Genomic DNA, 12,536 nt, shown 5'->3' with positions numbered 1-12,536 from the left:
CAAGCACGCAGTGAATAGCATTGGAGACATTGGGTCTCCCTGTCTGACCTCCTTATTTATAGGTATATTCCTACTTTTCTTCTGTAGAATTAAGCTGGCTGTGGCACCTCTGGATATTTTCCAAGGTATTTATATAAGCGGTCTGTACTCCTTGATTACGTAATGCCTCTATGACTGCTGGTATCGCTACTGAATCAAATGCCTTTTCGTAATCTATGAAAGAAATATAGAGGCTTATTGTACTCTGCGGATTTCTCGATAACCTGAATAATGACATGGATGTGATCCATTGTAGAGTATCCCTTCCTGACTCCAGCCTTTTCCGTTGGTTGACTAAAGTTCAGTGTCGACCTTATTCTATTGGAGTATATTTTGGTAAATATTTTATATAATACTGGGAGCAAGCTAATGGGCCTATAATTTTTCAATCCTTTAACTTCTCCATTTTTGTGGATTAGTATAATATTTGCATTCCTCCAGTTTTCGGGGACCCTTGAAGTCAATAGACGCTTCGTATAAAACGCCGCCAGTTTTCCAAGCATTATGTCTCCTCCATCTTTGATTAAATCGACTGTTATTCGATCTTCTCCTGCCACTTTTCCTCGTTTCATGTTTTGCAAGGTCCTTCTGACCTCATCATTAGTTAAAGGACGAGTTTCTGTATCCTGTTCATTACTGTTTCTAATTGACGTATCCTGACTGCTGTGGGTACTGTACAGGTCAGTATAGAATTCTTCCATTGCTTTTACTATAACTTCGGGATTGCTGATGATATTACCCTGCGTATACTTCAGTGCATACATCTTGGTTTGTCCTATGCCAAGTTTCTTGCTCACTGATTTCAGGCTGCGTCCATTTTTTTGCGTCTTCTTAGTCTTTCTCACGTTATAGTTTCGAATATCACTTATTTTCGCCTTGTTGAACCGTTTTGACAGTTCAACGAATTCTATCTTATCTCTTGAGTTGGACACTTTCATTCTTTGTCGTTTCTTTATTAGGTCCTTAGCTACTTGGGAGAGCTTGTCTATAATCGGTTAAATTTGTTAATGATAGGTTCAAAGTGTCTTGCATGACTGCACGTCTCCTGAACGTAGCAGCAGTTATGAAAGCTGATACAGGAACGATCGCAATAATTGGACTACTAAAGGCCGCTCTCGCCAAGCTGTCTGCTAATTCACAAATAATAAATCCTTTGTGACCAGGCACCCATACCAACCTAATTAATGTTAAGTGAGAGGGTATTACACAATCAAATATATGTGATATATGCTAGCCACTATTCGCAGTGTGAGCTGAACATAAATATAAAAAAAATCCATTACTACTACAACTTCCGAGATTGAGGAGTTTACTTTTTGTAAAGTCAATGTAACCACCAGAAAATCAGCTAAAAAATACTGGTATGTAGTCAGGAAGTCTTAAAGAGAACGACCAGTCTAAAACGGAAAAGAAAATTCCAATCCCTGATTTTGATTCTGATTGCGATGCATCTGTCGCTACGACGCTGTTTATTTTTAGCTCCAATAAGTTATTTTGTAACAGTCGATTTAATATATTGTAAGAAAGGTGTTTCACGTTGTTTGGATATATATCGTCAAATATCTGGATATTTTCTCCCTCACTGCCAATAGGATGGATCTCGCATAATCATACATCTATCTAAGGGACCAACAATTCCTTGTACGAAGACAACCTGAGGAGTGCGGAACCAAGGCCAGAAATATTGAATAATTACAGGCTGAGATATAAAATGATTTCTAATTTTGTAGGGCACTCATAAATATTTAAGAACGTTTGGACAGTTAATAGCCGAAATCTACACAAAAGAGACGGTAAGCGTGCTTCTAGGTGCAGTACATTGTCAGAAACGAACTTTGGTAAACCAAGGCACAGGCATAAAGCTTCCCGTTCCAGAAGAACGAAGGGATGTACTTTATATACTGGCGCTCCTGAATATAGAACGCATTCAAATTACCAAACTGGCCGTACATACATTTTTATAAATAATCACAAGAGAGTCTCTCCACATCCCCGATCGACTGTTGCCAAGTCGAACCGCTCGCACTCTTTCTTTTATTTTTAGATTTAATGTGCTTGTGCCAACTAAGCTGCTTATCATATATTATGCCAAGGTATTTTACCGAGTCCACCTGAGGTATATTCTGCAGGCGGTAGGTAAAGTTCATATATATAGGACACCTCATAGTAAAAAGTATAATTGAGCATTCTCTGACGTTAAGAGATAGGCGAATGTTCTGTAACCATTATACCTATTTTTAAGGTGCCAAAAAACAACACACGTCACACAGAAGAGGACAACAAGACAGGCGCTCTGTCCCGTTGTCCTCTTTTGGGTGCCGTGTGTTGTTTTTTGGCACCTTAAAAATGGTTATAATGAATCAAGACCAACTTGTCCAGCAAGAAGTTCTCTTAAGCCATAGTTCTGTAGCCAGTTTTATGTGGCGCACTGGTATGTTTGCAATCGACTGTATAAAGAGTGGATGTCATTGTCTGATGCAAAGAACGCCATGTCATCTGCATATACACATGTGTGTATGTCATTATGACAAGGTATAGAGCTCAGTAATATGCTAATGAATAAAGGTGAAGTTACAGCTACTTGTGCAAACCCACGCGACAGTCGGTGTCTATTTTAAGAAAATCCTTGCATAGAGCAATAAAATTCTCTGTCAGTTAGAAATTCACTAAACCATGTTATTATATATTTTTGGGAAATCAAGGCTTGTTAATGAATTCAATAATGCTTCACGTTCTACACTATCATAGACTTGATATATCTAAAGTTACTAGATCTGCAATTTGAATCTGGTGTCGTGCTAGTTTTATCCGGTTTTCCAGCTCCACATCAGCATGCCAAATTGAACAGCCACATCTAAAACCAATTTGACAAGGGTTGAGTGCAACCTTGTCCTCTACTAATTTCATAAGACAAACGTTCAGAATCCTTTCTATTAACTTAACCAAATTAGAGGTTAGAGCAATTGTCGAGTATTGTCCAACGTGAATCCGTCACCATTATATTTAAAACACGGAATAATTTTAGCGAGTTTCGAACTGGAAGGTATCCACGAAAATTGAATAGAATAGTTTATTACGTCTAAATGGTCATCTGGGGAGTCCTTGAATATAATTTTAAATCTTTTGTGGTTACTACGACCGCAACAGGGGGGCCCAACCTGGCAGACTTTCCACTGCCGCAGCAAGCTCCAGCATAATGATTTCTATAAATCATCTGACCAGATTCGGGACTTGGCACAAGGCGACAATAAGGAAGTGAATCGGCTTTTTAAACCCTTTGCAATTTCTTCTATCAATTTTATCATTTCTTCTCCAGTGAAAAGCGTCGGGTCAATGTTACTCGGTCACGGAACTATTTTTCTGCTACGAAGAAAATTGAAAAGTGCGCGCTTCTTTTTAAATTTTGATAGATAATCAAAATGTTTGCAGTGATATTCGTCTTTCGCTTTAGAAACTGCATGTCTAAATGCAGTTCTGTAGAATTTATAATCACTCCAATTTTATAGACACTGGTTATATAACAACTTTTTACAGGTTGCTTTTCTTCTTTTATAATCACGAGAACAGTCGGTATTCCAACAAGGGCTATATGAGTAACCGTTACTAGATCGAATTGCAAATTCTAATTGTTTGCTAAACTTTTCAATGGCAGAACAACTAATCTTCGTCTCTTGTTCATTGGAAGCATTTGAGAGGGACGAAAGCACAGACCGCAAAGACTTCTTGAAGCTATTGTAGTTTACAAAAGTTCGAACGTGTTCATCCGTGGTTGTAATAGAGCGGGCAATTTCAAAGAATACCGGAAGGCGATCACTATTAGAGACGCAGTCAATAGTGGACCACGAAGGCACAGAGAGAGTACGACTAGAGAATGCGAGATTGACTGCGGACAGATTTTGGCCACGCACGAAAGTAGTTGATCGAGAATTTTCGCAAGAAAGCTTGTTGTCTAATGACCAATTCGACAAGTGGTTACCGCAAGAATCTATCTTTGAACCCAATGTAACATGATGCGGATCGAAATCCCCAGTGAGTAAAAGATCACTCCCAGAGCTAACTAGAACACTGTCCAGAGAGCTAGTGTCTTGCATGCTGAAAGGAAAATAGCTATTTATGATATAAAGTGGGCAACATGCAGGCAGAATCAGTTCTATCGCCAGAATTTCACACTCAGGATCCATCAACTCAAATATAACTTTAACTTTATGATACATTTTAGCAGAAATAGATATATTTAGTACACCGCTTCTTGTAGGGCGGTCTAGCCGAAAAGATCTATAACATTTTAAATGGAATTTTTTCTCCGTTGTCAACCAAATTTTCAGTATTATTATTATATCTTGTTCGCCAGGCTAAACCCGCCTGTTCCTACAATTCACCACCACCACCACCACCACATAGATTAAGTTGGTTAGTAAGATAAAATAGGTCTACAGAAGCTGATAATATTGAGAGGCAGTTCCACTGAAGTACCTCCAACGATCCTATGACGAAGAAGATGCTGCAGTCAGAAGAGACGTCTTTGGTAGACTCTTCTTCAAAGTAAACTTAGATTTCCATTTCTTAGATAGCGAATGGAAAAATGAGGAAGAATCCTCACTGATAGTCGACATAGCTCCTTTCTGAGACCAAGCGTTATGTTCTGAGTCTTTCATTTATGTATATTGTACAGTCTGGTTGTCAGAAGCAGACGGAGCGGGAGGAGAACTAGTAGACGATGTACCATTTCCAGAGATAGTTGTCTCCCTCTTACCATGCCTAGACTTGTCCCGAACCTATGAGCTAACTTGCAACAGAGCATAGACCAGTAGCTTGCATTAGCGTATTCATCTGCAAAGAAATGGCCTGTGTGATACTTTCACCAAGGCTGATCCATTGCCTTAGCCACGGCCTTCTGAGCAGCATTTTCTATGGCTGCAGTAAGAGGTACGTCAGGTACTGTAGTCTGCCTAGCTGCAACTACAGCACAGTAAAATATTCTTTCTTTTACAATATTTCTAGCTTCACTTCTGGAGCAACGTATTTTTTGCATAACTTCGAGTACCTGTACTTATTGGGCCCGCAGAGAAGAGTTCGAGTAATCAGCTGCATGGTTTCCATCACAGGGCCAGCATCGCTCGTTTTGGGAAGTGCAATCACTTGTAGCGTGAGTTTCTCCGCATGTGCAATATACCGTTGGCTTGATTTAAACTCGCCAAGTATGGCCAAAACGCCAGCAATTGTGATATTGAAGGGGACGTGGTGCAAGAGGCTCTACTCTGAATACAGGGGCCATAACTTGATCTCTGATGGACAGGAAGTGCCAGCAAAGTGGCTATCACTGATTCTGTTGGTATTCTGTTACTTTCCATGACTCAATTACAGCGATACACTGCAATCGCGCCAGCCGCAGATAACTTTTCTAATGTTTCTGTCAGTCAGGGCCGAATCAACACCTCGTACCTCTGGTGCACGCGAGGTGGGTACGGATAAATGCACTCACCAAGATGGCTGCGAAAGATGTGCACTTGAATAACATGTCTGGTCTGGCGACCTTCAAACAATGCCTCCTCGGCCAAACTGCCTTACATCCGAGGTGGCATGGCACAATGGAGTAGCGGCGTGAAGAGCCTCCTGGATAGCGTGAGGGTAATTCAATCTGATGGAGCCTCCGTTCGAAGGAACAATTGCCACAGGGATGCTGGTTACACTGCTGCGCAGGAATAAGTCCAGAGGTAACTCACCAGTCGGAAGATCCGAAGGGGAAAAACCCCTCCCACTTGAGGCATTACATCGTTAAACGCAAATGCAGTCATCAAGCCCAACGTAAGTCACTGCCTGCGCACACGGTTAAACCTATGCTCCGGGAAATAATAATAAAAAAAAGGGGCGGGGGGGACAATGTAGAACATTGTAGTACCAGCACTGCACTAATTTCACGCGCGGCTCTTCACGTGGTGCTGTCAACAATATCTCTGCAATAGTAATCGTATATATAAATTGTTTCGCGGTAATCAGGTCGATGAGTCAAAGCTACGCGTTGTGTAAGAACCGACGCCGAGATACCCTCCGATTCGGGGAGTTGTAATCTCAGTCGGGAACACACAGATTAGCGTTCATTCCTGTAACTCATCAGCGTGAAACGCAGCGTGCTTCTGTACTCGGATATTTAGACTATTCCACCAATGGCCCTAAACACGCAGACCCCTCTCTAGAGAGGGAAAAAAAAAAAGATGTTGAATATGGCGAAGTGAATCCTTTGCAGATAGCGACGAGCCAATGGCCCTCTCCGCGTAACATAATGTACTGCAGCACTTTAATTCACTCAAGTGTTTGAGGCTGGAAATGCCAACCTTAATCATAACAAAAGGCTTGCACATAAAATTTCTTTTTGGTCTTCGAATTGCGCTTGTGAACAGAAAATGAAATCTCATCGCAGATTCACAGCGTTCCTGCTAAGCGAGACATCACACTCGTTTTATGCTTATTCTGAGTATTGCAGTGAAAAAATTTGGCGGTGACTTGTAAGTTAGGGGAATAAATAAGAGATAAATCGAAATAGAGAAAGAGCCATAGAAATAATAAAGTGAAAATTCTGGAGAATAAGAATTTGATGCTACGCTGATACCCAAAAGCCGAAGGGGACCCTCGAGCTACCGCCATGGCCTAAAAAATCACTGTTAAAAAGCACTGCCGACAAAACAGATTTGCCGACTCAAAGAACATATCTGAGACATGAATTAATGCATGCTTTCACGGCCGCTTTGCTGTCCATGACAGCACAGCTTAGCCCTATCTAATCCTAGCAGTCGTTCGCGCAGATGAATAGAAGCGCTGCGTTTGCGAAAAAGCGAAAGACGTTCGCCTCAAAGAATCTCCTGCGTCTCTGGATGGCCTCGCGCTAATGGACGTTAATAAATGACTGCGCCATGAAAGCCGGTTCGTACCGGAATCCCAACGAAAGATCAACTTTTCATTCCTGCTGCTTGCACTCCCAAGTGGCTTAAATTCTGAAAAAGCTAGGAAAGAATGAATGTTTAGGGAGGTCGTCGTAGCCTTAGCTAACTTCGTTACAAACTGAAGATGTCGTGTCGAAGTCTGCATTAAACTGGTGAAGGAGAAATGTCGCTGACAAGAGAGAAATCGGCGAGCCATAGCTTCACTTATAGAAACACGAGACCCGCGCTTTTGGGGAATCTCACGTTTCTGCGCTGCTTTCTTTTGCATTCCTTTTTTAATGCATTGGCATTAGGAGTGTCAAAGTGGAAAAAAGTGCATGTGTGTGAAGTGTGGGAAGCCAGTCACGTGGTAGAGGTAGAGTGGACATGGGGGAGCTTAGAAGGGCGCGTGTGTGTAAAGTGTATATGATTTGACTACAAAAAATTGGACCCCTCAATTTTCTTTCTTCTGTCTGTCTCTCTCGCTCTCTCTCTCTCTCTCTCTCTCACACACACACACACACACACACACACACACACACACACACACACACACACACACGCACACGCACACACACACACACGCACACACACACACACACACACACACACACACACACACACACACACACACACACACACACACACACACGCACGCACGCACGCACGCACGCAGGCAGGCACGCACGCACGCACGCACGCACGCACGCACGCGCGCGCGCGCCTGAGTGAGAAAAAGAGCTGGCAAAGAGAGGAAACGCAGGGAGGTCAACCAGCCGAGCGTCCGGTTTGCTACCCTACATTGGGGGTGAAGGAAATCGGGAACAGAAAGAAGAAAAGAGGAAGGAAGTTATCACTGCTCGTGCAGTGAAGTGCCGTAAAACGAAAGTCAAGTTCCATAGCTGGTGATCTGCATTCATAATATCTGGGACGACCAAAGGGCCAGTAGTCAATGCGCGAATAGGAGGCTGCGGGTGAGTCATGGGGCTTACTCGAGACTTGCAAGCACTAGATTAAGAGCATCCAGCACTTCCACTGCACTTCGCACTGACGAAGTATGCAACTTGCTGAAAAGTACACGAAGGATATTCATGAGGGACCAAAGCATCACGACCACTTGCCGGTCTTCTTCGCACGATTTATCCGAAGTTGGAGCTATGGGCTCTACCGAGGTGCGCTGTATCCTTTGATGTAACTGTGGCTCCGGCTGCGGCATCGGCTGTAACATTGGCTGTGGTATCGGCTGTGGCATAGGCCGTAGCTCCGTCTGTAGCTTCAGCTGTGGCTTCAACTGTGGCTTCAGCTGTGCCATCGGCTGTGTCCACGGCTGTTGTTTCGGCTGTGGATTCAATTGTGGCGGTGGCTGCAGCTTTGGTAGCATGGGCCAAGCTTCAGTATTGCTGCTGTCGGGCACGACCTTGTTGTCAGAGTTAGACTCGACTCCACAAGGCCTTGGAGGCCGAGGAGGAGGTGTTGTCAGATGTGGTGCGCTCTTCACAAAGGCATCTGCGTTCTTCGGGAGCGCCGCTTTGTGAGAGCCGCAGCAGCTTCCTGACGAGACGAATGGTCTCTCGTTATCTGCTTCAAGACCTCCCTTTCCTTCTTCATTTTGAGGCAGCAATCTGTTCATTTTGGGACCCAATAGAATTGGGGCATTTGAGAACCGTGGCTACATGGGAGTGTGCAGCGTGGGGCTCTGCGCAGCGCGAGCAAACTTTCGTGTACTCGCACACAGCGCCTCATTCAATTGCGGCATTGGAATGGCCTTCGGATAAATGGTCGCACGGGGTGTCTAAGGTGGCCCGCATTGACGTGTGAGGGAAGCGATTCGCCCTTGAAAATTATCTTCACACAGCTGGATGTTGAGTGAGCTCTTGAACAACACTTTGCAATGTGGTGAACTCGGTTTAAATCATGGATCCGGGACCTGTGATAGGTGCGATGTAATGCTAACGCATGTTCCTCGCCATTTCCTGCTAAATTGTCACTTTTTCTTTTGATTTGAAATACTCAGCAACTTATTTATTGGCTCGTTCGTGCATGAAGATGCTTGGTCCCTCTATTCGATTAGCGAAGAAAGAAGGCGTTTAATTCTTGAGGTCGTTTCATTGCAGGTCATGAGAATAAAACAGATGATAACACCACGACACGTACACTGCGCAGCCATTCCTCTTTAGAGTCGTGCTCCTAATGATATGCTCCAGGTTATATGACAGCACAGATTATGCGAAAGAGGAAAGAGGAAACGCATAGAGTGGGGAGCCTATCCAGACGAGTAATCTGGTTTGCTGCCTTGCAAGAAATAGGTCTATAGGGTTGAAAATATAATAAAGGAAGGAAAAGGTCGACTCACAGTTGCGCGGGATTTTGGTCTCTCGCGGAAATCTACTTTGTTAAATAAATAGAAAAAGAAAGAAAGAAAGAAAGAAAGAAGGAAAGAAAGAAAGAAAGGAAGAAAGACTTAGAACATCGGCTGTGCAGAGAGAGAGAGAGAGAGAGAGAGAATGCATAGAAAGGCAGGAAGGTTAACCAGAGGTATTTCCGGTTGCCTACCCTGGAATGTGCTGTCTAAATTCCTATTGTGGCCAGTAGCCTAGATCTATATATTAGGGAAATAAACAACTGTCCAGTTTCTCGATGACAGGAGAGAGCGCCCGTCACTGTTGGCGAAATCGGCGACGATCACAGATAATGCATTTGATCGTTTCGTCACAGCCACATACTTTGCAAGCAAGGCTCTTAGCCATACTAATGCTAAACACGCAGTAGTTCATGTTATGCTTCCCGCACAGCTGTTACAACCTATAGATTTTGGGACGAACACATTAAACCTAGTGCCAATATCACGGTACCGTATAAGCGGACATTCCTGAGAGATCAACTCGTTTCAAATGTGTAATTGAAACATGGTCCTCAGCGTAGTTATTGAAAGGGTATTCAGTGAAGTATAATAACTTCGTGCTGATCACGCATTATGCAATAATTTATTTACGCTAACCAGCGCGAGTAACGTGCACCGAAAAAATAGAAGTACTCTTTATTTCAACTGCATTAAATTAGTAGTTGCTTGTTTTCGCTGAAACGACTGGTATCATTTATAGTATTATTGGTTCCTAGAACGAATTGACGCAGACGAAAACTAGAAGACGAAACTCGCCCGACTCGCCCAGCCGTCCATCCTTTTGCATAATATATATAGTCCATTTGGTTAGTTAATCTCGTGCATTCTATAACTCTGTCACCGAATAAACAAAGGAAGCAGTGTTACTATACGTTTGGTTTTCTACAAGCTTTGCCAAATAGAGGAATAAATAAATAAACAACTGGCACAGTGCGTAGTACAGCGTGTATTTGACCGCGACGGAGATCGAGACACAAAGCTGCCTATTTCAAGACTGATAGGTCGACTTTATCAATCAGAGGCCGCACATCGGAAGTTTTGTCACATCTGGACCAATCGTATCAGCTGTCAAAAAAAAAGAATGATGACAAAAATTGCGCACAAGCGAAAAAGAATGCAGAGGAATGGAAATATCGAACGCTGTGTAAAGCGTGTGCACTATTTAGATTGGAATGTTCCAATATTCACGAACAGTTTTTTTTTCTCCATTATTTCTTCATCACACTTTATCCCACAGCTACAAAAGTAATTTCCTGCGTCTAGTCTGTTTTGCTCATGTTTGTGCAGCTCTGCTCGAATTTCTTGGCCAAGACGAACGCGCTGTCTTGAGCCTCTAGAAAAAAAAAAAAAAAAAAAAAAACAGCACCCCACTGCAGCAACAGTCAAGGAACTGTAGACCCAGCCGGTTTTCTCACGCATTCGCTTCCGTTTGCGAGTTGCGAGTGTCATGTGTTTAGTGCCGGAGGGATCACGCGAAACGACGCTTTAGCAACATTCACAGCTGCGACTGCTCTTCGGTTTAACTGAAGAAAAAAAATATTTTTTTTCACTCCTGGGCATTTGAAACATCCCGGACAAGGTATATAAAGGTGAAGCACTTTGACAACTAGTCATTGCTATCGAAAATGGAGACTTCGACTGTTCTTATTCTGGGGCTCCTCGTCCTGGCAGTCTTGGCCTGCTGCAACGCCGAAGGTGAATATCTCCAAAACGTGCACGGCTTTCACTGAACATTGCTGTCAAGCATCGAAGTGCACTTACAGGGGCAAAAAGACATATTGTAGTGTGCGAATCCGTAGATCAGGCGCAGTTAAGCCGTTCTAGAAAAATTAGGCACTGAAACGCGTCTAGCGAATGACTGCGCACTCTCATAACTAATCGGAAATGCTGAGTACCAAGGTCGTTCACGAATTTAATATTAGGATTGCCCAAGTGCATAACATAGCGCTATCATGCGTGTGTGTGCGTGTGCATGTGAGCTCGTTTTATTTATGTGCATGGGCTTGACTTCTTCGCTTTACCTTCCGTCCTTATATAATTATCCCTTTTCCCTTTCCCCAGTGTAGAGTAGCAAAACGGACGTTTGCGTACCGGTTAACCTGGTTGCCTTTCGGATCTCATTTATCTCTCTCTTTCTCTCCGAGACATGACAACTTTCGTGTACCGATAGTTTAAGATTTTTCTCGCAAGGAAAGAAAGAAATGAAAAACAACAAACACAGCAAAGAAGTACTTTAAGATATGCGTGTTCCTAAGTGCCGGAATGTTGTAAAAAAAAGAAAAAAGCCTTTTATCGCTGAGTGCCCTCTCTGCCTAGTTCAACTTTGTTGTGCAACATCACGTTTTCTCGCAACTAGTGATCTTTCTTTTCATCTCTTTAGGCTCCTCTCCCAGCGTAGGGTAGCAAACCAGATGTGCGTCTGGGTAATCATGCTGCCTGTACGCCCTCTACTCTCTCGGTAACATGGAGCCCTTAATAGTAGCATATTAGCTATAAAGTTCGCCCGCAACGCAGGAAAATCGCTATTACACGTCACGTCACAAGTTTATCGGGAAAAAAATTCAAAGCCGCGCCGCTGCTTTTGTTCTTATGATATATTTGAATGCCAATATAAATATGTGAATTTTGCGTCCTAATTACTGTCTCATATCAGGGCACTGTACTTGTTACAGGTGTAGACGACAACAGTAAGCATGAACATACAAAGAAGCACCCAACCAGGATGCGCCGATCCGAGGAGGATGAACCCGGTGCCAAAGGCCGCAAGATAGCATCTGAGATGTCTGGTGGCAAGGCCGGCGGCAAGGGGAAAGGAAAGGGGAAAGGAAAAGCTAAAGGGAAGAAGGAAGATAGCGATGAACAGTAATTAACACCACGAGTGCAGTCATCCAGATGAAGCTCCCAGATGCCACCCGACCGGCCTCCACCATATCAATAAGAAGCCAGATAAAATGTCAATAAAATCGCACGAGAATAAATCCAACGTCTCATAGGAAATCCCTACCACCTACGCGAAGATTAGCGGTGACATCGCGAGACTGGTCGAGCAACTACTCGAACCCATTTGCTCCGGGTCACCGATAATTCCACACCTCGCTTCTAAAACGATCGTATAATTGAAGTTCTTATGAGAAAAACGATCCACTTATTCGCGATAACATCATCATGATGAACGAAGC

General features: G+C 43.3%; 1 protein-coding gene and 1 long non-coding RNA gene across 2 annotated transcripts in view; one reads left to right on the top strand and one right to left on the bottom strand.

Annotated features, from left to right (window-relative positions):
* LOC126542489 (ras-specific guanine nucleotide-releasing factor 2-like) overlaps nt 1-12,536 on the bottom strand; it is a 402,122-nt gene that overhangs the window by 139,841 nt on the left and 249,745 nt on the right. The window lies entirely within an intron of this gene.
* Nucleotides 9,962-12,335, top strand: LOC126542488 (uncharacterized). The gene is made up of 2 exons (XR_008614945.2): nt 9,962-11,052; nt 12,030-12,335. It is a non-coding gene; the product is annotated as an uncharacterized lncRNA (long non-coding RNA).

Source organism: Dermacentor andersoni, chromosome 2, assembly GCF_023375885.2.
Source record: "Dermacentor andersoni chromosome 2, qqDerAnde1_hic_scaffold, whole genome shotgun sequence".
NCBI lineage: Eukaryota > Metazoa > Arthropoda > Arachnida > Ixodida > Ixodidae > Dermacentor > Dermacentor andersoni.
The sequence above is the reverse complement of the archived record's forward strand: the minus strand, read 5'-3'. Positions and strand labels throughout refer to the sequence as shown.